This window comes from Capra hircus, chromosome 8 (assembly GCF_001704415.2).
Source record: "Capra hircus breed San Clemente chromosome 8, ASM170441v1, whole genome shotgun sequence".
NCBI classification, from domain to species: domain Eukaryota; kingdom Metazoa; phylum Chordata; class Mammalia; order Artiodactyla; family Bovidae; genus Capra; species Capra hircus.
This window is the reverse complement of record NC_030815.1, coordinates 63228230-63253105: the sequence shown is the minus strand read 5'-3', so window position 1 is coordinate 63253105 and position 24876 is coordinate 63228230. Positions and strand designations below refer to the sequence as shown.

General features: G+C 44.7%; 1 protein-coding gene across 2 annotated transcripts in view; it reads left to right on the top strand.

The window, feature by feature from the left end:
* GABBR2 (gamma-aminobutyric acid type B receptor subunit 2) overlaps positions 1 to 24876 on the top strand; it is a 372146-nt gene that overhangs the window by 156219 nt on the left and 191051 nt on the right. The window lies entirely within an intron of this gene.

The window sequence follows — 24876 nt, the reverse complement described above, 5'->3', positions numbered from 1 at the left end:
GATAGATGGTAAATTACTGAATGTTTACAGCTTTTTGATGTCACAGCCAACACCATTCCACCTAGGTATGCATCTTCACGATAGATTTCTAGAAGTAGAGTTACTGGGACATTTAAAACGTTCAGACAAACTGATCTCCAGAAAGCCTGTCTAATTTCTAGTTCCTCCAACCACTTTGAAAATTTCCACACATTTTTTACAAACAGTGGATATTAGCAAATCTTTTAAAAAGCTTTCTCCACTCAGCTGAGTGCAGAATGGTTTCTTACTTTCTTCCCTCATCTCTTTATAGTCCCTACTTTCCTGTCTTCTCCTATGTGTGCTCTTGGTCCTTGGAGCTTCCCCACAAGAGGATACAGTCCAGGTTTGCTTAGGATCCCAAGAGAAAGAAAGAGAAACAACTGTGAGCAGATCCTCAGGGAAATGTGTGCGGTGGGTGTGCAGCAGACCTTTGTGAGAGTAGTTAGGGAGGACACGCCGCCCCTTCTGCCAGTCGAGGGGTGGCGGGGCGGGGGGGGAGGTGGAGTGGAGCAGGGCGGGGAACCACCAGACCCGGTTTCCACGCCAGCTCTGCACGTGCCTTTCCGAGGCTCTGCCCCATTTTTCCCTGGGAAGGAGAGGCCACTCCGTGCGTTAGCTGTGCGACCTTGGCCAAGTCACCTCACTTCTCTGAGCTGCAGCTTCCGTCCCTACAAAATGGGGACAATAACCCTTCCCGAGCCCATCTTGTAGACCTCCTGCCAAAATCAGATGAGTCATGAATTTCAAAGAGCTTTGCAAACTATACAGTTTATGCGCCGAGAGGGATATTTTCAGAGGTGCTTGAAGAGCAGAAGTAGTCTGTAGTCATCCAAACAAGGCCAGATTTTCCCTGACAAGAATGGTCCTCAGCTTCCCACCTCTGTTTCCCAGTCCCCAGGCAGAGGCACAAAGAGAACTTGACCTCCAGTGGGAGTGACTCACTGCCAAACACTGAAGAGGCTGTTGCTGGAAGCCTGCCCTTTATACAGCAGCCACGAATGTTCTGGAATGAGTGTGAAGCAGATTAATGGTGAGAGTGGGCAGGGCCAGTCCTGTGGCCCCATCCACATGGACTCTGCTGAGACTTGGAGGGACCTGCTCTTTTGCAATGGCCTGAAGGGCTGACATAGCCTGAAGGGCTCTTAGAGACACCTCCCCCAACCTCCCCATTGTACAGAAGGGGAGACTGAGGCTCAGAGAGAGGAATGAACAAAGTTCAGGGCTTCAAAGCATCTCTGAAGTTATGCAAGATTGTTGACAGAGAAGTCAGGACTGAATCCCAGAATCTAGACTCCAGGTCCAGACAGCCCATTGCTCCTTCTTCCTATCCCTAACTACCTGTAGTCACATGAGAACTACCTTTGTGTAGAGAGGTTTGAAAAACCCCAATCTTTGGTTTAAAGAGGATACGTGATCAGCCCCGAGCTTTATAGATTTCCAAACAGCCATTTGCCCTTTAGGGAGAGGTTGTGGTTCCCATTTTACAGATGAGGAAACTGAGGCTCACAGAGGGCAGGTGCCTTCTTGCCCCAGGGCACTTGCTGGTAAAGAGCCCAGCTGAGGCTGGAAGCCTGACAGACTGTTGGTCAGTGTTTTCTCCATTACTCTGTCCTCACTGGCGTCAGGAAATGTCAGTTTGGTACCACATCTCTGTCCCTGCACAGCTGTGTTAGAGCCTTCAGCCAGGTTTCAGGGCATCTCAGTGGGAAGCCTCTTTTCTAAGGACAGGATGTTGCTTGGTGGTATTGCTGGCAAGAACCCCTTTCGATTTTAATCTCTCAGCCCAGCTGACTCCTCTCTGTGCCCAAGGGCTTTGGCATCCCTCTCCCGATGTCTGGCTGCATCACTGGAGTGCAGGCCCTGGAAACTCTCCAGGAGCTAACAGCTTTTTGTGAGTGCAGAGGAAACTGGAGTCCTTTTATGAAACTGGTCGATCAGCAGCATCAAGCAGTTCTGTTCCGGACTGGTGCACTGGAAGGAATGTCAAATGAAAGCAATACCGAAGTTAGAGGGAAATGGGGGGAAACCTTAATTAAAACCTTAATCTTCTGAAAGGGGTAGAGGGCTGAGGGTTATCCTACCTTGGAACCAGCTGCTCCTTGGAGCCCCTGTCCATGAGATTCAAAGCTAGTGTGCAGTAACCCAGAGCTGCTCAGGCCTTGGATCAGATATGCCGATCTCTGGGCCCCACTTTGCCAAGCAATGGCTGTGTGACCCCAGGCGGTTCACTTCACCTTGTTGGCTTGGGTGTACCAGATCTAAAGCTGATGCCACGACAATCAGGGGTCCATGGGGAACCAGTGGCCAGAAAGATGGCACTTGCTTCAGCTCTACCCTCTCTGGGTCAAAGACTTATATCAGAGGAAAGAAGGAAAGACTTGGTACCAGATCTCTAAGCCCAGATCTACCAAGCAAAAGCTTTGCGGCCCCAGGCAATTCACTATACCTCAGCGAGATCCAGTTTCCCTTGTATAGAGATATTTATCCCCACCTCACAGGCACTGGGAGATGAGAGGGTTAGATGAAAAAACATAAATGAAAAACTTCTGCATAGTTGGAGTTCATTAAATGGACATTCTCACCTCCACTGGTACTTGGGACAAGCCCTAGGAATGCATATCCATTCACTCAAAAAACACGGATGTGGCCTACCATGTGCCAACATCCATGAAGGTACAGAACCTGGGGCATGGAAGGCCAAGGAGGAGTGGACATGGCTTCAAGATCAGTAAGTGTCAGGCCTCCTTCTTTGATTTCTCAGCTCTGGTTTCTCATCAGAATCACCAGGTGGAAGACAAAGGTAAAAGTGGTGATAAAAGAGAGTACTGCTGAGAGGGTGGTCCGTGGGACCCAGGATGGAGAGCAGTGGACAGGCAGTGGCCTGTGGGCTTGAAGAAAGTGTAGCTCTGGAAGTCTCTGAAAAGCTTGAGAGTGTAGAGATGAAGGAGCTAGAAGAATGGGAGACTGTGGCAGAGCTGGGGGAGGGATGTAGGGAGTAGGGGGGCCAAGCCCTGGTGATGAATGAATAGCTAAAGCTGAGTGGAGGTAGAGGTCACTAGGATTAGGGGCAAGGAAATGAGAGACCAGGGTGCTGAGTGGTGTCTGTGTGTACTCTGAAGGCATAGGATAGAGGCAGGGATGAGGTGGAGATGAAGGTAGTGAGCAGGGGTGGCTGAGGACCAGCAGATAGCCAGAGGGTTATTTGAGCCTATTCTCCCAGCTCCTGGTCCTTTGGTCTACCAAACCATCTTCACTAAGTTATTCTTTGGATTCCTGATCCCATGATGCTAAACTAACCAGCTTAGTACCATTGAACAGACCACTCAGTCTCTCTTGGCCTCAGTTTCCCTTAGGGAGTTGGGTCGATTGACCTCTAAGAGCTCTCCTAGCTCAAGGAGTTTTCAGTGAAGGTTCAGGGTCATTGCCCCTGATCCTGCCACTCCCAGGGGTGTGACCTTGAGAATTACTGAGTTTCTATGAGTCTTAGTTTCTTCCTCTTAAAAAATGGGGATAATAATGGTAACTAACTCTTAGGATGCTTGAGGATTACATGTGTTCTGAAAGTTAAAGTGCTAAGAGGCGTGCCTGACTCATAATAAGCACCATGCAAGAGGTGGCAGTTATTTTTATTGTCATCTAGAATCTGGTTCCTTAACCCATGGCTGGCCGCCGTTCAGCAGCCCAGCCATATGGTGGGGTCTAGTGCCTGCCACTAGCAGCACTCCTCTCTCCTCTGCTCCCTCCAGGCAGGCTCGAAGACTCCTTGCCCAGTCACTGGCTTAGTGATCTCGGTGCTTCCGGGGCTGACCTTTCCATACCAGAGCCTCCCTCAAGAGCCGGGACCCACCGAAGCCCTTGATCTGTCCAAGACCAAAAGGGCACCATCTGCAGAGCTTCCTCTTCAAAGCACCTGCCCTTTCAGCCCTCCATGGCCCTTGGAGCCCTTCCTTGCTTGCCAAGTCACCATCTGCCCCAACCAAAGGGGTCTCTGGTCGCCTTCTCTAAAGTTGCCACTTTTTCTCAGAGGACATGCTCACAGTGGAGGGTGGGGGCACCCCGTGCTTGTTTCTCGTCTAGGAGCCAACCTTAGTAGAGTTGTCAGCCTTCCCTGCTGCTCCGAGCTGGGATGAGCTCTTTGGGGTGGCCGCAGAAACCCTTACATACCCTGAGGCCTCCTTCTCTGTCTCACCTCCGGCACTCCCCACTTTGGTCCAGCTTCACCTCTGTGCTGGCTTTTCTCTGCAGACTGTCCTCTCCCCTACCTGGCTCAACTTTCCTCCCCAGACTGGGTCAGGTGTGCGTCTCTGTGCTCCCCTTCCCTCGGGCTTCTCTCTGTACCAGCTGTGCACAGAGAAATACCTCCCCTGCTTCCTTGTCAGTCACCTGCTCCTGGACTGGAGGGCCCCTGTGGACAAGAGCCTTTCTGTCCCCTAACCCTGGCGCATATGTGTTCAGTAAGGATTTCAGTAAATCAATCTCTGTCCACTAGGCCAGATTCTTAGAGGCCAAGGCAGTGGTTTCTTTCTTGGGGTCCAGAGTCTGCTTGCAACTAGGATGGTGAGATGGGGGTGAGCGGGCTGTAGGGAAGTGTCAGTCCCTGTTGTGAGTCACAGGGGCCATCAGGGAGAGGGGAGGCGCCCACAAAGTTGGGAAGCCACATTCCCACAGAGCTCAGCTCAGGTCATTCTGACATCTGTTAACTGAGTTTTGTTTGGATGTGGCATTGTTTGTTGGTGGAGGATTCTTCTAGAGATCTCAGTGGAAGGTTTGGGGCCAGCCACTGGAAGCAGCAGTGACCTGGAACCTGCTCTGTGGTTCTTCTGGGTGGTGTCAGAGTTGGGCATTGGGAATGAGCTCACTATAGTTTGTGTCTGAGTTGTGTTTTTGACTCTCTGGGATGTTTGTTCTGAGTTGTCATCACTTCAGTATCCTCTTGTACCAGGATCACGTCATCCCATCCCCTAAAGCAGTTCTTGCAGTGTGGCCCTTGACCAGCAGCATTGGCAATGGGAACTTGTTCCCAGCAAATCTGAGGATTCCACCCCAGGCCCCCTGAATCAGACACTTGGGGGTGGGGTTCAGCACCCTGGAGTTGGAGAATCCCGGTATTAGAAGAATGAGAAGCTTTCAACTGAGGCCACTGTGCTTTGAGGCCCACTTTATCAGAAAGTAGGGACAGACCCAGCTCTGATCTTTGTCCTTGGCCTTCCTCTAGGTTGCAGGGTCACCCACAGACCTGAAGATCTTCTATTATTAGGAGGCCAGAGGGGATTCCTGACAGATCAGATTCTGACCCTGATGGTTCTACTCTATGCCCCAACTTCTATCTGAAGAACTTGCTCATGCTTTTAGGATATTATCCTGTCCAGAGGTGGCTGCAGTGGCTGAGCCTAAAAGGCAGGCCTCTGAGGGGAATGCCTTGTTTGGGCTTGGAGCTCCACCCTTGGAAGGATAGCCCACACCCTCCCTTCTCCTTTCTAGACCAGGGAGGAGATGGCAGATACTTCCTCCTCATACTCCCCAGCAGGTCTTCAAAGCCAAGCACCCTCCCATCTCACACACCCCAGCTCTTAGAAGAAAGGAGCTGCCCTGGACCCAGCTCAGAGAGGATGGGTGCTTGCCTGGGGGGCCAGGGTGAGTGCCACATCTGCTGCTCACCAGGGCTGTGATATTAGATAACTATATCTCCACCCAGGCAGTGTGGACCCTGGAACACATGAGTGAGTGAGGGCCCAGAGGAGTTCCTGGAGGTCTCCAGAGGGGGAGGGTGGGCGAATCCTGGCCATTCACTTCACAGCCCTGAATAGGGATACTTCCTGGGGGGTCCTGCACAGTCCCTGGGCCAGGTTCCCAGAGCATGACTGCAGCCCTATAAAGCAGCTGCTGCTCCATAACCGCTGGGTATGAAAATGTATTTAATAGTTATGACGTCATCTACTGCCATTTGCAGGGTACCTACCATATGCAGGTGATGACGTTTAGTTGCCCAGCATGGTCCATCTCCATTTGGTAGAACAGACTCACTCAGGAGGGATGAAGTCACTTTACCAAGGCTTCACCAAGCAGGGGCAGGTGTAGGTGTGAACCCAGGTTTTTGCCTCTCCTTCTGGAGAAGAGACATGGGCCTGGACCAGTACCCCCATCCATCCCACCCAACACCCACCTCAGGAGCAAGGAGGTAGGTGTCCAGAACAAGCAATCCATGTCTCAAGCAGGGCTCCTCACAGTCCCCTGGGGTTTTGCCATGAGATTCTGTGTGTACGTCTTATGATCTTCCCAGACCCCCAATCTCAGTGCCACCCCACCACACCTGCTCCGACCAAGTGTCCCAGGGGAATTTGTCACAGCCTTGGCTGCGCTTGGCTAACAAGGCGGTGCGTCTTGTCATGTGTGGGTCCCCAGAGCTCTTCTGGTAATTCTGGCTGTGGTTCCTCCACCTCCAAGGCCCATCTGCCTGGCTTCGGCAGTGCCAGGGTATGTGAGTGACGGAGTGGAGTTGGAAGGTGTAGGGAAGCTTCGGGACATAGAAGGTAGTTAGGGCTGGACAGTTCAGTATGTAGGGCAAGAAGCGGAGAATGGGCTGAGTGAAAGGATGGTGAAGGCCCCACGTGCCTCCATGTTTGGACTTCACCTGTAGCAGTAGGAGCAGGAAGCGATGGAAGGTTTCAGATCAGGGGTGAGAGACGGTTAGCAATCTTGAGAGCTGATTGGGATGAGCAGATAGAGTCTGGGAAACCAGCCAGAAGGTTACTGCAGGGACTCAAAAGAAAAATAATAAGACTGTAGTCACTTTCTTACATAAAACCTTCAAGTTCTGTTTGTTATTAGTTTTTGCTTGTTTTAAAATACTCATATGATGTTTTCTAACCATGATATTGATATGTACTCAACACAGAAAACTTGGAAAACACAGAACAAAAAAGGAAAAGTAAAAATTGGCCTATACTATCATGTAAGAAACGAATCGCCAGTCTATGTTCGATGCAGGATATAGGATGCTTGGGGCTGGTGCACGGGGATGATCCAGAGAGATGATATGGGGTGGGAGGTGGGAGGGGGGTTCAGGATTGGGAATTCAAGTACACCCGTGGCGGATTCATGTCAATGTATGGCAAAACCAATACAGTATTGTAAAGTAAAATAAAGTAAAAAAAAAAAAAAAAATTGGCCATAAGTACCCACAGAAAGGTCAATGTTAACATCTATAGGCATATGTCCTTAACATTTTTTTCCATACACATGAGTGAACTCGCATTAACAAATACATGCTCTGACTATAGCAACGGCTTCCATAATCTTGTAACCCGGTGGGAACATTTTCCCCAGCCAGCAGATATTCTCCACCACCGTGACTCGTAATAGCCTGGCAGCTCTGGGCCTGGCAGCTCTGGGCCTGGCGACCCCGTGAAATCTCCTCGTCTTTGCCACAGCCTAATGTGTTTGGGGCTGCTCTTCTCCAGTCTTCTTTATCCTTTGATCTGTTCCCTTCCTGTCTTCCAGTATGGTTCTGCAAATAGTCTATCCATTGGTGGTCTTCTTAGTCATTTTCCAGAACGTTTAGAGATTTTTAAAAAATCTTTGGCATTTTGAGGAATCTCGGATGGTACAGGAAGTGTTCTCTATTGCTGATTTTAATTTTTTTTTTTCCTGATAGCTGGTGAAAAAAATTCTACCCTATGGATATACCATAATTACTCAAGGAAGCTCCCATTACTAAACGTGGAGATAGACACTTGCCAATTTTTCCTGATTGCAAACAACAATGCAGTAAATCCATGCTTGTATTTTTGTGTGAACATCTCTGATTACTTTTCGAGGATAAATTCCTAGAAATAATGTGTGCACGTTTTACAACCTTTTGTACATGTTGCCAAATTGTCCTCCAGAAAGATCATACCAATTTAGTTTCAGAGCAGTATATGAGAGTACTTATTGCCTACATTGTATATTATTCTTTTTTGATCCTTGGCAATTGCTATTTTAATTTGCATTTCTTTGATTACTACTAAAGACAGAATTTCTTTTTTACTAGGAATCGTTCTCATTTCTGTTTCTCCTTTTGTAAATTGGCTGTTAATGTTATTGGCACATATTCCTGTTGGAGTCTTTCTTACTGATTTATAAGTGTTCTTTATAAAGTAAGGATATCAACTGTTTGTCACAGTTGTTACAAGTATCCCATCATGTTTCAAGTGACATTCAATTTTGTTTTTTAATGTTATTTGATAATATTAAAAATTTTAATATTTAATATAGTCAAGTTTAAGAAGACGGTTTTTCCTCACTTTTAAGTTTAGTTTGTCTTGCTCTTTCTAACCCCCAAATTTCCATAAATTCACCTTCATTTTCTTCTTTTCTTCTAATTGGCCCAGAATTTTAGCATGTGGCCTGAGATCAAACCTTTCTTTTTTCTGCCCCCAAAGTCATTCAGTAATTCTCCAGCATTTAATGAATCCATCTTTTCCTGACCCATTTAAAATGCCTATGCTAAATATTATCTTTAGAAAATAACATACTGCTTTTTGCATATAATTTCCAGTTCTACATAGTATAAATATAAGCCACATATGTGATGTTAAATTTTCTAGTTGTTGTTCAGTCACTAAGTCATGTCTGACTCTTTGCGACCCCATGGACTACAGCACGCCAGGCTCCTTTGTCCTCCACTGTCTCCTGGAGTTTGCTCAAATTCATGTCCATTGAGCTGGTGATGCTATTATTATCTAACCATCTCATCCTCTGCTGCCCCCTTCTCCTTTTGCCTTCAGTCTTTCCCAGCATCAGGATCTTTTCCAGTGAGTCAGCTCTTCACATCAGAGGGCTGAAGTATTAGAGTTTCAGCTTTAGCATTAGTCCTTCGAGTGGATACTCAGGGTTGACTTACTTTAGGATGGACTGGTTTGATCTCCTTGGAGTCCAAGGGACTCTCAAGAGTCTTCTCTAGCACCACAATTTAAAAGCATCATTTCTTTGGTGCTCAGCCTTCTTTAAGGACCAGTTCTCACATTTGTACGTGATTACTGGAAAAACCATAGCTTTGGCTATACAGGGCTTTTTTGGCAAAATAATGTCTCTGCTTTTTAATATGCTGTCTTGATTTGTCACAGTTTTCCTTCCAGGGAGCATGTGTCTTTTAATTTCATGGCTTCAGTCACTGTCCACAGTGATTTTGGAGCCCAAGAAAATAAAACTTTCTAGTAGCCACATTTTAAAAAGAAAAAAGAAATCAGAAAAATTAATTTGAATAACACATTTTATTTAATGCTGTACACCCCAAACATTATCATTTGAACATGTGTCACTAGCCATTTCAAATGCAGAGGAACCACATGTGGCTAATGGCCACCTATTAACCAGTGCACCTTTAGACTGTTTATGCATTTTTAAAATTTTGCTCCCTTGATCTAACTATCTGTTCTGGAAGTGGCATCCCAGTGTTGTGAATATTCTGCCTTTGATATAATTTTATGTGTAGTCTTGCCTTCTTTTCCATTGTCTCTATTTTTACCCATTAATTTTTGTAAGAGTCTAAAAATGCCATTGGTGTGTTTATTTGAATTTCAGTAAATTCAGAATTAATTTAGGAGACATTTGACATCTTTATAATACTGAGTCTATCTATTCATGAATAACCATTCCACTCAAACTGTTTTAGGTCCTCAGTAGAGCTTTGTCATTTTCTTCATATAGATATTTTTCATTTTATGTTAGGTTTATTTTCAAGTATTCTATATTTATTATTGCTTTGGGGAATGAGATCTAATTTTCTTGACATTTTTAAAAATGGTTCTTGCTAGAATATAGGAAAGCTGTTGATCATGTATTTACATCTTTTGAGTGCCTATATTGAATTCTTATTACTTCTGGTAGTTTTTCCTCTCTTAATTTGTGCGAGTTTTTAGATAGACAACAATACTATCTGGAGCAAGAGAAAATTTGCTTTCTGTTTTCCAAGGTTACACTATTCTTATCTTCATAATTTTTCATTGAGGAGGCAGTGTATAATGGTTAGAACAGAGAAACTTCCTGGATTCCAATTCTGACTCAGCCACCTATCAACTTTGTGACCTTGGACAAATCATGTAACTTTTCCATGTTCCTGATAATGGGAATATACTTATATTACCTCAGATATTGTGAATATTTAAATAAATTAATGCATATAGAGCACTTAGGTCTTAGAACAGTGCCCAAAAGAGCACCCAATATATTATGGCTATTATTATTGTTACTTTCTTTGCTTTATTCACTAAATATTCTAGTGTTACATTTAAAATGGTGATAATAGTGAATGTTCTTGTCTCGCTCTTGACTGCAGTGAGAATGCTGTTTGTAAGGTATGATGTCTGTTAGACGAACAGATATTCCTCATCATTTTAAGGGATGCTCTATTTTTATTTATTCAGTGTTTAAGCCAAGATATGCACGCTGGAAAAATCAGATGTATTTTTAGAATCTGTATAAAAACTTACATGGTTTTTTCTTTGCTCTATTAGTGTGGCAGATTGCAGTCATAAGTTTCCTCATGTTCATTCTGTAATGTGTCGTTCATTCAACGCCTCTTTATTGAGTACCCAGCACACATCAAGCATCGTTTTAGGCACTGTGGGCACATGGGTGGAGGAAGCAATATCCCTGCCCTCAAGGAGCTTGCATTCTAGCTGGGGAGACACATGATTTTTTAAAAAATGATTAAACAAATAAATATATGGCATATCAGATAATGGTAAGTGTTAGGGAGAAGACTGATCTAGGGTAAGAGGAATAGAATATGCCATGGGAGGTGGGGTGAGGTCAAGGACAGCTTCAAAGATAAGGTGGCATTTGAGTAAATACGTGCAGGCAGTGAGGGGCAAGTCATAGGATGTCTGGGAGAACAGGCTTCCAGACTGAGAGAATAGCATGTGCGAAGTTCCTGATATGGGAGTGAATCTGATGGTGCTAGAACCACATCATGGAGGCAATTATGGCTGGAATAGAATGAGTGAGGGGAAGGTGGAGCAGTTTTTAGAGGGAAGGGGAGTTGGAGGGCTTCTGGCCCTTACAAGACATTAGTGAGGACTTCGGCTTTTATTTTGAGTCAGTTGAGAAGCTACTAGAGAGTATTTGGGGTTTTATTTTTATTGAGAAGCAATTCACATAACATGTTGCTGCTGCTAAGTTGCTTTAGTCATGTCCGAATCTTTGCGACCCTATGGACTATAGCCCACCAGGCTCCTCTGTCTATGGGATTCTCCAGGCAAGAATACTGGAGTGGGTTGCCATTTCCTTCCCCAGGGGAGCTTCCTGACCCAGGGATCGAACCTAGGTCTCTTACATCTTACCTGCATTGTCAGGTGGGTTCTTTACCGCTAGTGCCACCTGGGAAGCCCCTCACAGAATGAGTGAGGAGGAAATGGAGCAGTTTTTAGGGGGAGGAGAGTTGGGGGGGGGGTTCTGGCCCTTACAAGACATTCAGTTCAGTTCAGTCGCTCAGTCACGTCTGACTCTTTGCGACCCCATGAATCGCAGCACGCCAGGCCTCCCTGTCCATCACCAACTCCTGGAGTTCACTCAGACTCACGTCCATTGAGTCAGTGACGCCATCTAGCCATCTCATCCTCTGTCGTCCCCGTCTCCTCCTTCCCCAATCCCTCCCAGCATCAGAGTCTTTTCCAATGAGTCAACTCTTCGCATGAGGTGGCCAAAGTACTGGAGCTTCAGCTTTAGCATCATTCCTTCCAAAGAAATCCCATGGCTGATCTCCTTCAGAATGGACTGGTTGGATCTCCTTGCAGTCCAAGGGACTCTCAACAGTCTTCTCCAACACCACAGTTCAAAAGCATCAATTCTTCGGCGCTTGGCTTTCTTCACAGTCCAACTCTCACATCCATACATGACCACAGGAAAAACCATAGCCTTGACTAGACGGACCTTAGTTGGCAAAGTAATGTCTCTGTTTTTGAATATACTATCTAGGTTGCTCATAACTTTTCTTCCAAGGAGTAAGCGTCTTTTATTTCATGGCTGCAGTCACCATCTGCAGTGATTTTGGAGCCCCAAAAAATAAAGTCTGACACTGTTTCCACTGTTTCCCCATCTATTTGCCAGGAAGTGATGGGACCAGATGCCATGATCTTCGTTTTCTGAATGTTGAGCTTTAGGCCAACTTTTTCACTCTCCACTTTCACTTTCATCAAGAGGCTTTTTAGTTCCTCTTCACTTTCTGCCAGAAGGGTGGTGTCATCTGCATATCTGAGGTTATTGATATTTCTCCCGGCAATCTTGATTCCAGCTTGTGTTTCTTCCAGTCCAGCATTAGTGAGGATATATGACATAAGATAAAATCCACCATGTTAACCATTTTGTATTATACCAGTAAATAGTTTTGGTATATACACAGGACATTTTCCTCCCTTCAAAAAGAAATTTTATTTCCATTAGCAGTAACTCATTTACTGTAGCAGTAACTCCCTCTCTCCAGCCTCTGACAACAACAAATCTACTTTCTGTATCTATGAAAAGTGAAAGTGTTAATCACTCAGTCCTGTCTGACTCTTTGTGACCCCATGGACTGTAGCCCACCAGGCTCCTCTGTCCATGGAATTCTTCAGGCAAGAATACTGGGGTGGGTTGCTCTTTCGCTATTTCCTTCCCAGGGAATCTTCCCGACCAAGGGATTGAACATAGGTCTCCTGCATTGCAGGCAGACTCTTTACCAAATGAGCCATTAGGGAAGCCAGAATACTGGTCTGTATCTATGGATTTGCCTATAATAGATTTTTCATATAAATGGAACCATGAGGATGTGAGGAAGGGGAAATAGGTGACCAAAAGGTATAAACTTCCAGTTATAAGATAAATGAGTTCTGGGGATATAATATACAGCATGGTAGCTGTAGTTAACAATAATGTTTTGTATATTTGAAAATCACTAAAGAGAATAGGGCTTCCCTAGTGGCTCAGTGGTTAAAAAAAAACCAAAACAAAAAAACAAAAAACAAAAAAACCCTGTCCGCCAATGCAGGAGACATGGGTTCAATCCCTGGGTTGGGAAGATCCACTGGAGAAGGAAATGGCAACCCACTCCAGTATTCTTGCCTAGGAAATCTCATGGACAGAGCTACAGTGCATGGGGTCACAGAAGAGTCAGACATGACTTAATGCCTCAACAACAACAAAGAGAATTCAGTTCAGTTCAGTCACTTAGTCCTGTCCAACTCTTTGCAACCTCATGAACCGCAGCACGCCAGGCCTCCATGTCCATCACCAACTCCTGGAGTCCACCCAAACCCATGTCCATTGAGTCGGTGATGCCATCCAACCATCTCATCCTCTGTCGTCCCCTTCTCCTCTCACCCTCAATCTTTCCCAGCATCAGGGTCTTTTCAAATGAGTCAACTCTTCACATCAGATGGCAGAAGTATTGGAGTTTCAATCAGTCCTTCCAATGAACACCCAGGAATGATCTCCTTTAGGATGGACTTGTTGGATCTCCTTGTAGTCCAAGGGACTCTCAAAAGTCTTCTCCAACACCATAGTTCAAAAGCATCAATTCTTTGGTGCTCAGCTTTCTTTATAGTCCAACTCTCAACAAAGAGAATAGACCTTAAAAATTCTCATCACAAAAAAAATAGTAACTGTGTGACATGATGGATATTAAGAAGAGTGGCAAGAATACACAAAAGAACCTTACAAAAAAGATCTTCATGACCCAGATAACCACGATGGTGTGATCACTCACCTAGAGCCAGACATCTTGGAGTGTGAAGTTAAGTGGGCCTTAGGGAACATCACTACGAACAAAGCTAGTGGAGGTGATGGAATTCTAGCTGAGCTATTTCAAATCCTAAAAGATGATGCTGTGAAGGTGCTGCACTCAATATGCCAGCAAATTTGGAAAACACAGCAGTGGCCATAGGACTGGAAAAGGTCAATTTTCATTCCAGTCCCATAGAAGGGCAATGCCAAAGAATGCTCAAACTACTGCACAATTTCACTCATCTCACACACTAGTAAAGTAATGCTCAAAATTCTCCACGCCAGGCTTCAGCAATACGTGAGCTGTGAACTTCCAGATGTTCAAGCCAGTTTTAGAAAAGGCTGAGGAACCAGAGGTCAAATTACCAACATCCGCCGGAACATCGAAAAAGCAAGAGAGTTCCAGGAAAACATCTATTTCTGCTTTATTGACTATGCCAAAGCCTTTGACTGTGTGGATCACAATAAACTGTGGACAATTCTGAGAGAGATGGGAATACCAGACTACCTGACCTGCCTCTTAAGAAACCTGTATGCAGGTCAGGAAGCAACAGTTAGAACTGGACATAGAACAACAGACTGGTTCCAAATAGGAAAAGGAGTACGTCAAGGGTGTATATTGTCACCCTGCTTATTTAACTTCTATGCAGAGTACATCATGAGAAACGCTGGGCTGGAAGAAGCACAAGCTGGAATCAAGATTGCCGGGAGAAATATCAATAACCTCAGGTATGCAGATGACACCACCCTTATGGCAGAAAGGGAAGAAGAACTAAAGAGTCTCTTGATGAAGGTAAAAGAGGAATGAAAAAGCTGGCTTAAAACTCAACGTTCAAAAAAATGAAGATGATGGCATCCAGTCCCATCACTTCATGGCCAATAGATGGAGATACAATGGAAACAGTGACAGACTTTATTTTCTTGGGGTCTAAAATCACTGCAATGGCACCCCACTCCAGTACTCTTGCCTGGAAAATCCTATGGACAGAGGAGCCTGGTAGGCTGCAGTCCGTGGGTTCTCTGAGGGTCTGACACGACTGAGCAACTTCACTTTCACTTTTCACTTTCATGCATTGGAGAAGGAAATGGCAACCCACTCCAGTGTTCTTGCCTGGAGAATCCCAGGGACAGGGGAGCCTGGTGGGCTGCCGTCTATGGGGTCGCACAGAGTCGGACACAACTGAAGTGACTTAGTAGCAAATTCACTGCAGATGGTGACTGCTGCCATGAAATTAAGACACTTGCTCCTTGGAAGAAAAGCTATGGCCAAACTAGACATCATATTAAAAAAGCAGAGACATTAAGTGCCAACAAAGGTCCATCTAGTCAAAGCTATGGTTTTTCCAGTAGTCATGTACAGATTTGGGAGTTGGATCATAAAGAAAGCTGAGCCCTGAAGAATTGGTGCTTTTAAGCTGTGGTGCTGGAGAAGACTCTTAAGAGTCTCTTAGACTGCAAGGAGATCCAACCAGTCAATCCTAAAGGAAATCAACCTTGAATATTCATTGGAAGAACTGATGCTGAAGTTGAAGCTCCAATACTTTGGCTACCTGATGCAAACAGCCAACTCATTTGAAAAGACCCTGATGCTGGGAAAGATTGAAGGCAGTAGGAGAAGGGAACAACAGAGGATGAGATGGTTGGATGACATCACCAACTCGATGGACATGAGTTTGAGCAAGCTCCGGGAGAACAGGAAAGAACAGTTGAAGAGCAGGGAAGCCTGGCATGCTGCAGTCCATGGGGTTGCAAAGAGTTGGACATGACAGAGCAATGGAACAACAACAGCAATGATGGATACTAGCTTACTTTGGTATTCAGGCTTCCCAGGTTGTGGAGTGTTAAAGAATCCACTCGCCAATGCAGGTGATACAAGAGTTGAGGGTTTGATCCCTGGCTTGGGAAGATCCCCTAGATTAGGAAATGGCAACCCACTCCAGTATTCTTGCCTGAGAAGTTCCATGGACAAAGGAGCCTAGTGGGCTCCCATGTATGGGTCTATGTATGGGTTGCAAAGAGTTGGACATGACTGACCGCACACACACAGTGATAGTCATCATGCAATATATACATATATGAAGTTATTATATTATATGCCTTAAATTTATATTATGTGATATGTCAAGTATGTCTCAATAAAACTAACAAAAAAGGGGATGATAAAATGGCATTTTGTGTCTGGCTTGTTTGTATATCTTCTTTGAAGAAATGCCTATTCAAATCCTTTGTCTAGTTTTTAACTGGATCATTGTCTTTTTGCTATTGAGTGTTAGTTCTTTATATATTCTGGATACCAGACCTTTATCAGACGTTTAATTTGCAAATATTTTCTCCTGTTCTGTGGGTTGTCATTGTACTTTCTTAATGGCTTCCTTTGCACAAAAACCTTGATTTTGGTGAAGTCTGGTTTATTTGTTTGGTTTTTTTGGTTGCTGTTATTTGTGCTTGTGGTGTCATATTTAAGAAGCCATTGTTTAATACAAGATCATGAAAACTTAAATCTATGCTTCCTGTTAAGAGTTTTATAGTTTTAGCTCTTTCATTTAGATCTTTTTGCATTTTGAGTTCATTTTTATATACAGTGTGAGGTAAGGGTCTTTTGTATGAAGCCGTCCAGTTGTCCAAGCACCATCTGTTGAAAAGACTGTTATTTCTCCATTAAATGGTCTTGGCATCCTTGTTGAAAATTAGTTGACCATAGTGGTATGGATTTATTTCTGGACCATTTGAGAATTGTTTTAAAAAAGAAGGGGATGATCTGATTTACATTTTAAAAGGATCACCCTGGCTGCTGAGTAGAAGGTGGTAGCTTGGAACTGGATAATGAAAACCAACTGGATCCTGGATATTTCTTTTACAGTCGAGCTGGCAAAGTAGATTTCTTGATGGAATATATGCGCAATGTGAAAAATAATGAGTCATCAAGGACAGCACCCAAGTTTTTGATCTGAGCAACCGGAAGGAATAAGTTACTACTTATTAACTTGAAGAAGTATGCAGAGGAGCAAATTGTAGAGAAGGAAATCAACAGGTAGTTTAGATATGCTTATTGGATATTCAGATGGAGATGTTGACTAGGCAGCTACTTAAATGTATCTGGAATTCATGTTTACATTAAACCCTATTGACATTCCTAAAGTAGACTTTTCTTTGTTATGCTGAACTATTCTTTAATCAATTTAATTATCTAGTTTTCTCTGTAAACACATGATAATAGTTATATTTTACTCTGATTATGACATCTTCAATCAGGTTTAGTTGTCAGAGTTATTCTGGTGTTACAGCATGAATCATAAAGCTTTCCATATTTTTTTAGGTGCCATGGAACAGTTTATAGAATATACAGATTAGCTGCTCTTTGAAAATCAAACAGTGAATCTGTGAAACCATTCAGGATTTGTCCCCCATCCCACCCTTGTTGCAAATTATCTTTTTGGCTTCTTGCATGCTTCTTGATCACTTAAGATTAATGTTTCTTGTGTCGATTTTGGAACTTACATTTTCCAGAGAATAGTAAAGTTGCTTGAGATTTTCAAATTTATTAGTATGTATTTAAGTACAGTTTAATATTTTTTTCTGTCTGTTGTCATATGCTTTCTCATTACAGATGTTTCCCCACTTTTTTCTTGATTGAGCCAGCTGGTTTGCTTCTTACTGATGCAACTGGTATTAACATCTTAAATTCAGCGTGCAAAAAATGGCCACATCTGTAATTTTTCCAAATTAAATTAAAACCTGCATCAAGCACTCCACCTGCCAGATTTACTGGGATCAGCCTCTCTCTCTTTCTCAGTGTCACCCTCCTCCAAAATAGCCAGTGACCCAGCTGGGAGAGGCTGTCTTTTGCAGCCACTTAGTGGTGCTGTTGATACTGGTTGAACTGGTTACCTCCACTGACGGAGGTCCCTAGACACGCTTCTGGGCATCCTCAAGTGCCTCTCTAGGTTCCTTGTGGAGCCACTCCTAGGATGCAGGAACACTTTACCAGAGGTGATTTGGTCATTTTCCTCCTGTGGCTCCAGAACCTCTGTTGGCTTCTTCTACTCTGATATCCATACTCCTCAAGAATCAGAAAGATTTCTTTTACAGCCCTACCCCTAAATAGTTATATTCCATTTTGCTCATCCTCTTTAAAACGGACACTTTAGCTGTTTCTGGGGGTCTACTTGCTTCCCTTTTAAAGATTTATCCCCCTCCGCAGAGATACACAAGTTTTCCAGACATTTCCTTTGCTGAAGAACATAAAGCAAAAATACAGGTAAAATTTTCAGTTTAAAAACATCCTGTTATCTTGGGGTTTTTTTTGTTTTTTTAACCCAAAGAACCAGCACTTGGGTTTTTATTGGCTTTGATTCTATTTGCCTACTTTCTAATTTATTTTCTTCTGTTTTTATCTTTATTAATACTATCCTTCTTCATTTATGTTTGTTTTGCCATTCTTTTTCTAACTACTTGATTTGCATATTTATTTTTTACTCTTTTTTAGTTGCTATCAAGTGTATTTAAGCCAATACATTTGCCTTTGATTACAACTTTAGCCAAAGCCTATATTTTTAGCTAAATAATATGGCATCCTCATTGTAATAAGACTCTTCTATAATTGCTTTTTCAGTTTAAAATGTTAGGCATCTACTTCTGTAAGTACTAATATGAAAATACAATATCTATCGTTAGCTACAGAAATTGGCACCTTTATTTACTGTGCATCCCTCATCATCTCTAATTTTGAATTGGTATAGTTTGAGTGTTTATTTGACTTTATTTTTTTATTGAAGTATAGTTGATTTACAGTGTTGTGTTAGTTTCTGGTATACAGCTAAGTGATTCAGTTATATATTTTTTTCTCTTTTTCATGCATTATGGTGTGTTACAGGATATTAATATAGTTCCCTGTGCCATGCAATAGGACCTTGCTGTTTATCCATTCTATATGTAATAGTTTGCGTCTGCTAATCCCAAGCTCCCAAGCTAACCTCCCCCTCCCTTGGCAGCCACAAGTCTGTTGTCTATTTTGACTTTATTCTTTTTGTTGCTGTTGTTCAATCGTTAAGTTGTGTCCAACTCTTTGTGACCTCATTGACTATAGCATGCCAGGCTCCTCTGTCCTCCACTATCTCCCAGGGTTTGCTCAAATTCATGTCCATTGAGTCAGTGATGCTGTCTATCCATCTCATCCTCTGCCGCCCCTTTCTCCTTTTGCCTTCAATCTTTCCCAGCAGCAGGCTCTTTTGCAATGAGTTGAGTTTTTGCATCGGGTGAGCCAAGTATTGGAGCTTATGGATAGTCCTTTTCAATAATTATTTAAAATACTGATTTTATTTGAAAACTGTACTACAATAACTATGATTTTAAGATTTAGATCCATATTTATATGGCTTCAATTTTTATTGACATATCTTTCATGAGTTGTGTCTTGATTTATCTCTCTGTGGCATGAATATATCTTTGAATAATATTTTTCAGGAAGCATGTGGTTTTTCTATCTGCTGATAGACTATCTATACCATAGACTGTGGTCTGTGCTGTTGCGTAGACTACAGTCTGTCTCTGTTGCTTCTCCTATGAAGTGTAGATTTCTATGATCATAATACTTTTCCTCAAACCTCTGTAGACATTACGTCAATGTTGTAATGAAGTCTGATGTAATCTGATTTGCTCTTCTTGTCAATAAGTTTTTTTTTTCCCCTGTGCTAGATGTTTATTGGGTTCTTTCTTAATCTTTGGAATTAAAAAGGAAAGTACGGCTCATGTCAGATGTTTGCCTATTTTGTTTAAAATATGATTACCATTTTTTAATTTGAAGAATGAGTGTTCATATTGCAGAAGTTTTCTTCTAGTATATCTCTAATTATATCAGACTCTTTTGTTCTGGTATCTTTTTTAGAAATATCAATAATTTATGAGTGTGTCTCTGTTGTTTGTTCTCCACATTTTTATTTTCTCTCTGGCCATTTTTGTCTTAGTCCTTGTTCTGTCTGTTCTGAGAAACCATCTCATTATTGTATTCCGCAACATCGATTGGTTTCCTACAGTTCAATTCTGTTCTCTACTGCTTCTAAAGCCTCTCAGAATTCTCATAAAGTTATTAGTTTCCTGTCATTATCATCTTCGCTCGACCAGCTTTCTTTTGCTTTCGGTCTCTCCTATTGCATGTGCTATTTCTTACATCTTAGAGGCCAGGTTTTCTTTACCTTCCTTGGCGAGCACAACAGACTATACAATTTACTCCTGGTTCCTGTAGTGAATCCTTTTAGAGGTGATGTTCCTCCTCCGTGTGCGTTCCTTGCTTGTCTCCTTTATGTTCCAGAAGATTTTCATAGGTTCCATGTGCACTTTAGGTCAGCCCTGACCTGGTATTTGTCCACATCTCCTGGGACCCCGTCATTACTTTCTCTGGATGCTTTACCTCAGACATTAATCTGGAAGACTAGGTGATGAAAGTTCACATTACCAACTAGGGACACGCAGCCTGAGGGGTTGAGGGTCATTTTGTGCTGTGCACATTTCTTCTCTACTCTTTTGGCAGAGCTGTTTCCAACATGTCCTATCTTATCCCTTCTGGTCTCTTCCTTGTTCTTCCATTCTCTGTGTCCATTCTTTGTTTGTCCTAGATCGAATGGTCCAGCCACTCCTAAAGACTGTTGGCTGTGAGAGGTGGGCTCCCTGTGTGGCCTCTGCACGCCTCCTGGGGCCCATCCTCTTCTCTAGCACTCATTCACTAGCCGTCGAAGGCTGTGAGATGGGTCCCGTGGGCACGTCCGCCCTCCTTGCAGCACCATGCTGCTTTCTCAGGAAGGAGAGCTGTGAGTCAGCCTTCAATCTGGCTCCACTGGCACTCTACCCAGCAGAAATTCCTCAAAGTTGGTGGCATACTGATGGCATTCTTTCCTATTTTCCAATGCTGAAGCAGATCTCCCTTATTTTTATACTCCCTTGGTCCTTTCTGTCACTTGCAGAAGGAGGTAGCTTAGGTGGGAGTTGGACATCTGTGCTCAGCTTTACCATCTTTCTCAAAAGTTTCACAGTTAACACTGTTACCCATACTTTGTACTTTGGAATACAGATATATGACAGATCCTGAGCATTTCCTTTTCTGTGGCCCCCTTAGAAAATTCCTTATATATGCTGGCCCGCATCATATCTGGTTTTATTTTTTTTTTTTTGAACACTTTTCCTCTCCCTCTCAAATTTCAATTTAGCATCCTCTTGATCAGATGGATAAATGCTCCCAGAAAACATGGTGTTCCAGTCTTAGGGTGGTGAGTGCCAGCCCTTTCCAGGGGCTCATCTTCTGGCTTCATAAGCCATAGCCTGGGCTCCAGCAATATTGATGGTGTTTCCCACATCCTCCTTTCTGTGCCAAAGTTATGACCTTCAAGTGGAAACAGAGAAGTAACTGTCCTGCCCCCAAGTCCTCAGTCTCCTTTCTAAGCCTTGTGTTGTGCTAGAGCCATTTTGGATTCCTTCTGGCACACAGGCCCTCCCGTGTGAATCAGCAGACGTGGGCAGCAGGTGGTGGGGGAGAGGGTGGCAGAGGCCCCCATTGCTGCTTGGCCAGCAGCCCCAGGAAGACAGCACATCACACCATTTGCCATATCAAGTCTGGGAACAGCTGCCTGCGTACCCTTGTCAGGGAGCCACCAAGCACCACACATCTGCTCCTTCCGGGGACAGTGCAGAGATTCCTCCCACCATGGGTGCCTGTGAATTCCCTTTGGGGTTTTGTGCGGTGTGGAATAGCATTCTCCTGAAGAAAGCCCAAAGTACCCACCCTTCGTGAGAAGATGCACCCATCAGGCTTAAGTTCCAGCGGCACCAGTAGCTCTCTCCTCCCTTCTCCCAACCTCAGTATCACCACTGATACTGAACACTGCCATTGACTGAAGCTCAGCCATGGTAGATGCAGCGTGTCATCAGTTTATTTTAATCTGTGTAACAACTTTAAGATAAGCTGTGGTTATGCCCCTCTTACGGGTGAGGAAGGTGCTGTGAGAATTCCCTTGTTGGCCCGGGGTGGCCCAGTACGAGGCATAGCCAAGCACTTCCAGTCTGCAGCCAGCTAACTCCAGACTCTGCTCTTTCCTCTCTCCCACTACCTTCGCAGAGGGGAAAATAGAACCGCGGGCCCTTGTTGTGGGTTCAGAGCTGGGGTCTCCTACTGTGGGCCAGTGGGCCAAATCCAGCCCCCTGCCTTATAAATAAAGTTTTATTGGACATAGCCATGACCATTCATGTTCTGTTGTTTATGGTGGCTTTTGCAGGGTAAAGGCCGAGTTGAGTCATTGTGACAGAGACCGTATGGCCTGTACAGCCTAAAATATGTATTATCTGGCCCTTTCCAGAGAACTTTTGCTGACCATGGTTTACATCAGGTCTGTGGAAAGAGATAGACTGGAAGTTAAATCAGATGCTCATTACTTCCCAGCTGTGTGACCTTGGGCAACTGACTTAACATCTCTGAACCTCATTTTACTTACCCATAAACTAGTCATAACAATACCTTTGGGCTTATTCCAACGGTCAAGAGGAGTGAGAGGACATGTGTGAGGGACTCTGCGTATGACAGGCACTCAGTAAATAAGCGCTGTCATCGTTCAGTCTCTCACCTGCCGCAGCTGTGCAGCCTTCTCCACTTTCGCTCCGCAGCTTCCTTTCCGGAGCATTCTGACATTGCTGCTTGAGAACACTTCATCGTCTCTAATGCCCCACAGCACAAACGAAGCGCAGATGCTTCCTGTGCCTTCTCCTCAGAATCCTGGGCAGCAGGCATAAGTGATGCTCACCTCAGGCAGATGAATGGGGTGTTCTGTTGGTCTCATTCATTCGGTCAGTGGTGACTGAGCCGGACCCACATGCTGAAGTCTGACAGGGCCTCAGCAGGGCTGCACATCCTGTAGGAGCTCTCAGCCTAGGGCCAGTGTGTGTTAGTGTTAGTCACTCAGTTGTGTCCAACTCTTTGTGACCCCATGGACTGTAGCTTGCTGGGCTTCTCTGTCCATGGGGGTCTCCAGGCAAGAACACTGGAGTGGATTGCCATTTCCTACTCCAGGGGATCTTCCTGACCCAGCATTCAAACCTAGGTCTTCTGCACAGGTTAATAGCCACGACAAAAGCCATAACCACTGTGCATCCAGATTCTGGTCCCCTTTGGAAAATTCCCCTTGCATTTTGCAAAGTAGATACCTGTTCCCCAGCATCTGCATGCTGCTCCCAGGAAGGTGCATTATAGAAACTGCTTAGCTTAGCACACCTTCAAGCCCCACTCTGGGCTCTTGGCCTGCTCAGCTCTTTGATGCATTGTCCACCCCAGGACGTGGTTGGCTCACCTGACCTGCCACCTCCCTCCCAGGACACATACTCAGCACCTCTCTGGGCTGGGGCTGTCTTCTTGGGCTCTGGGCCAGGACAAGGGCAGACTGTCTTTCCCGACCTTGGAGGAGCTGTTGACAGCTTAGCTCCTCTCCATCAGTCCATGAGGCCTTGGCATTCTCCCCTAGCCACCTCACTAAAGCCAAGGACATATTGTGATATGTGCTGTTATGGGGGTGTGGGTGACGTGAGGAACTTCCCAGTTCCTCCAGAACTGGGCCAAGAAAATGTAGGCCTCCAAGGGAGGAGCTGAGAACGCAGGCATTCAGAAGGGTGAGCACAGCTCATTGGAAAATCCAAAAGGACTTCACGGGGGAAAGGCTATTTGAAGTGGAGCTCAAATAGTGAAGAAGTACTTTGAACAGGACCAGGGGAGTCAACCACTGACTGACAACAGTGGGAGTCAGACCACCCATGTGCCCTGGAGAATGCAGGGAAGGAGCAGCCTTACTGGGGCTGGGAGGAGGGGCTGCTTGACAAGGGCTATAACTAAGCCAGGGAGCAGGTAGGGAGAGATACTGTGAGCTCTTTCTCCTCCCACCCTCTGACCCCTGCCATGGCCTCCCATTGGCACTTTGACCCCTGCCAGGACCTCCCATTAGCCCTCTGACTCCTGCCAGGACCTCCCATTGGTCCTCTGACCCCTGTCAGGACTTCCCATTAGCCCTCTGACTCCTGCCAGGACCTCCTATTGACCAAGCCTACCTTGGTCACTAAAGTCACAGGATGAGGGAGTGCAAGTCCTGCCAAACGGAAAAGTCAAATTCCAGAAATACAGTAGCAGAGAGTAGGCTGGAAAGTGTGGGTGAGGGCAACGGACACAAGATATTATACTAGTTGGCTTAGTGTATTGGGAATATGGATAATACATATCACTTTTCTCCTTTTCTCAGACTTTCCATGAAGTTTAGAAATTACTTGGACAAGCTTAAAGTCTTTGAGTCAAAAGGTTACAACTTGTCTGAGCTGGTAGGAGGCCTTGCACAGAAGTACCCTGAAGCAAGCAGCTGTCCTTGAGTTCTCAGCATAAGAGGTGTCATTATTTAAAAACAGAGAACAAACCACTGGCTTAAGCTGAGCCAAGGTGAATGTGGGTGAACCTGTCAGGTTCCCTTAGGAACCTGAGACTTGTGCAAGGTTTATTGGGGAATGCTCAGAGGAGGGAATGAGGTGGAGGAAAAAGTTGACACAAAATGAAGTGGTAATAGAGGCCTGAGCCAAGCCCGTGGGGAGGGAGCACTCTGGAGATGGGCTGGCCCTTCAGAGTGTCCCAAATCGAGACAAGAGGCTGGACTGGGCATTGGGTACAGGCTGCCCTGGGGAAAGGGGTGTGACCTTAGACAAGGCTACCCCCTTTAGTCAAGGGCAAATCCCAGGGAGATACACAGATGTGAATTGTCAGTAGCCAGCAATATGTGAGTTGTCAGAAGCTGGGAGAATGAAAGTTTCCAGGAGTACACTGCAGTATCCATCACCAGGCCCTTGGGAAGAGAGGCGTTCAGGCTAAGTTCAGTTCAGTTCAGTTCAGTCTCTCAGTCATGTCCTACGCTTCGCTACCCTGTGGACTGCAGCACTCTAGGCCTCCCTGTCCATCACCAACTCCCGGAATTTACCCGAACTCACGTCCATTGAGTCGGTGATGCCATCCAACCATCTCATCCTCTGTCGTCCCCTTCTCCCGCCTTCAATCTTTCCCAGCATCAGGGTCTTTTCAAATGGGTCAGCTCTTCACGTTTGGTGGCCAAA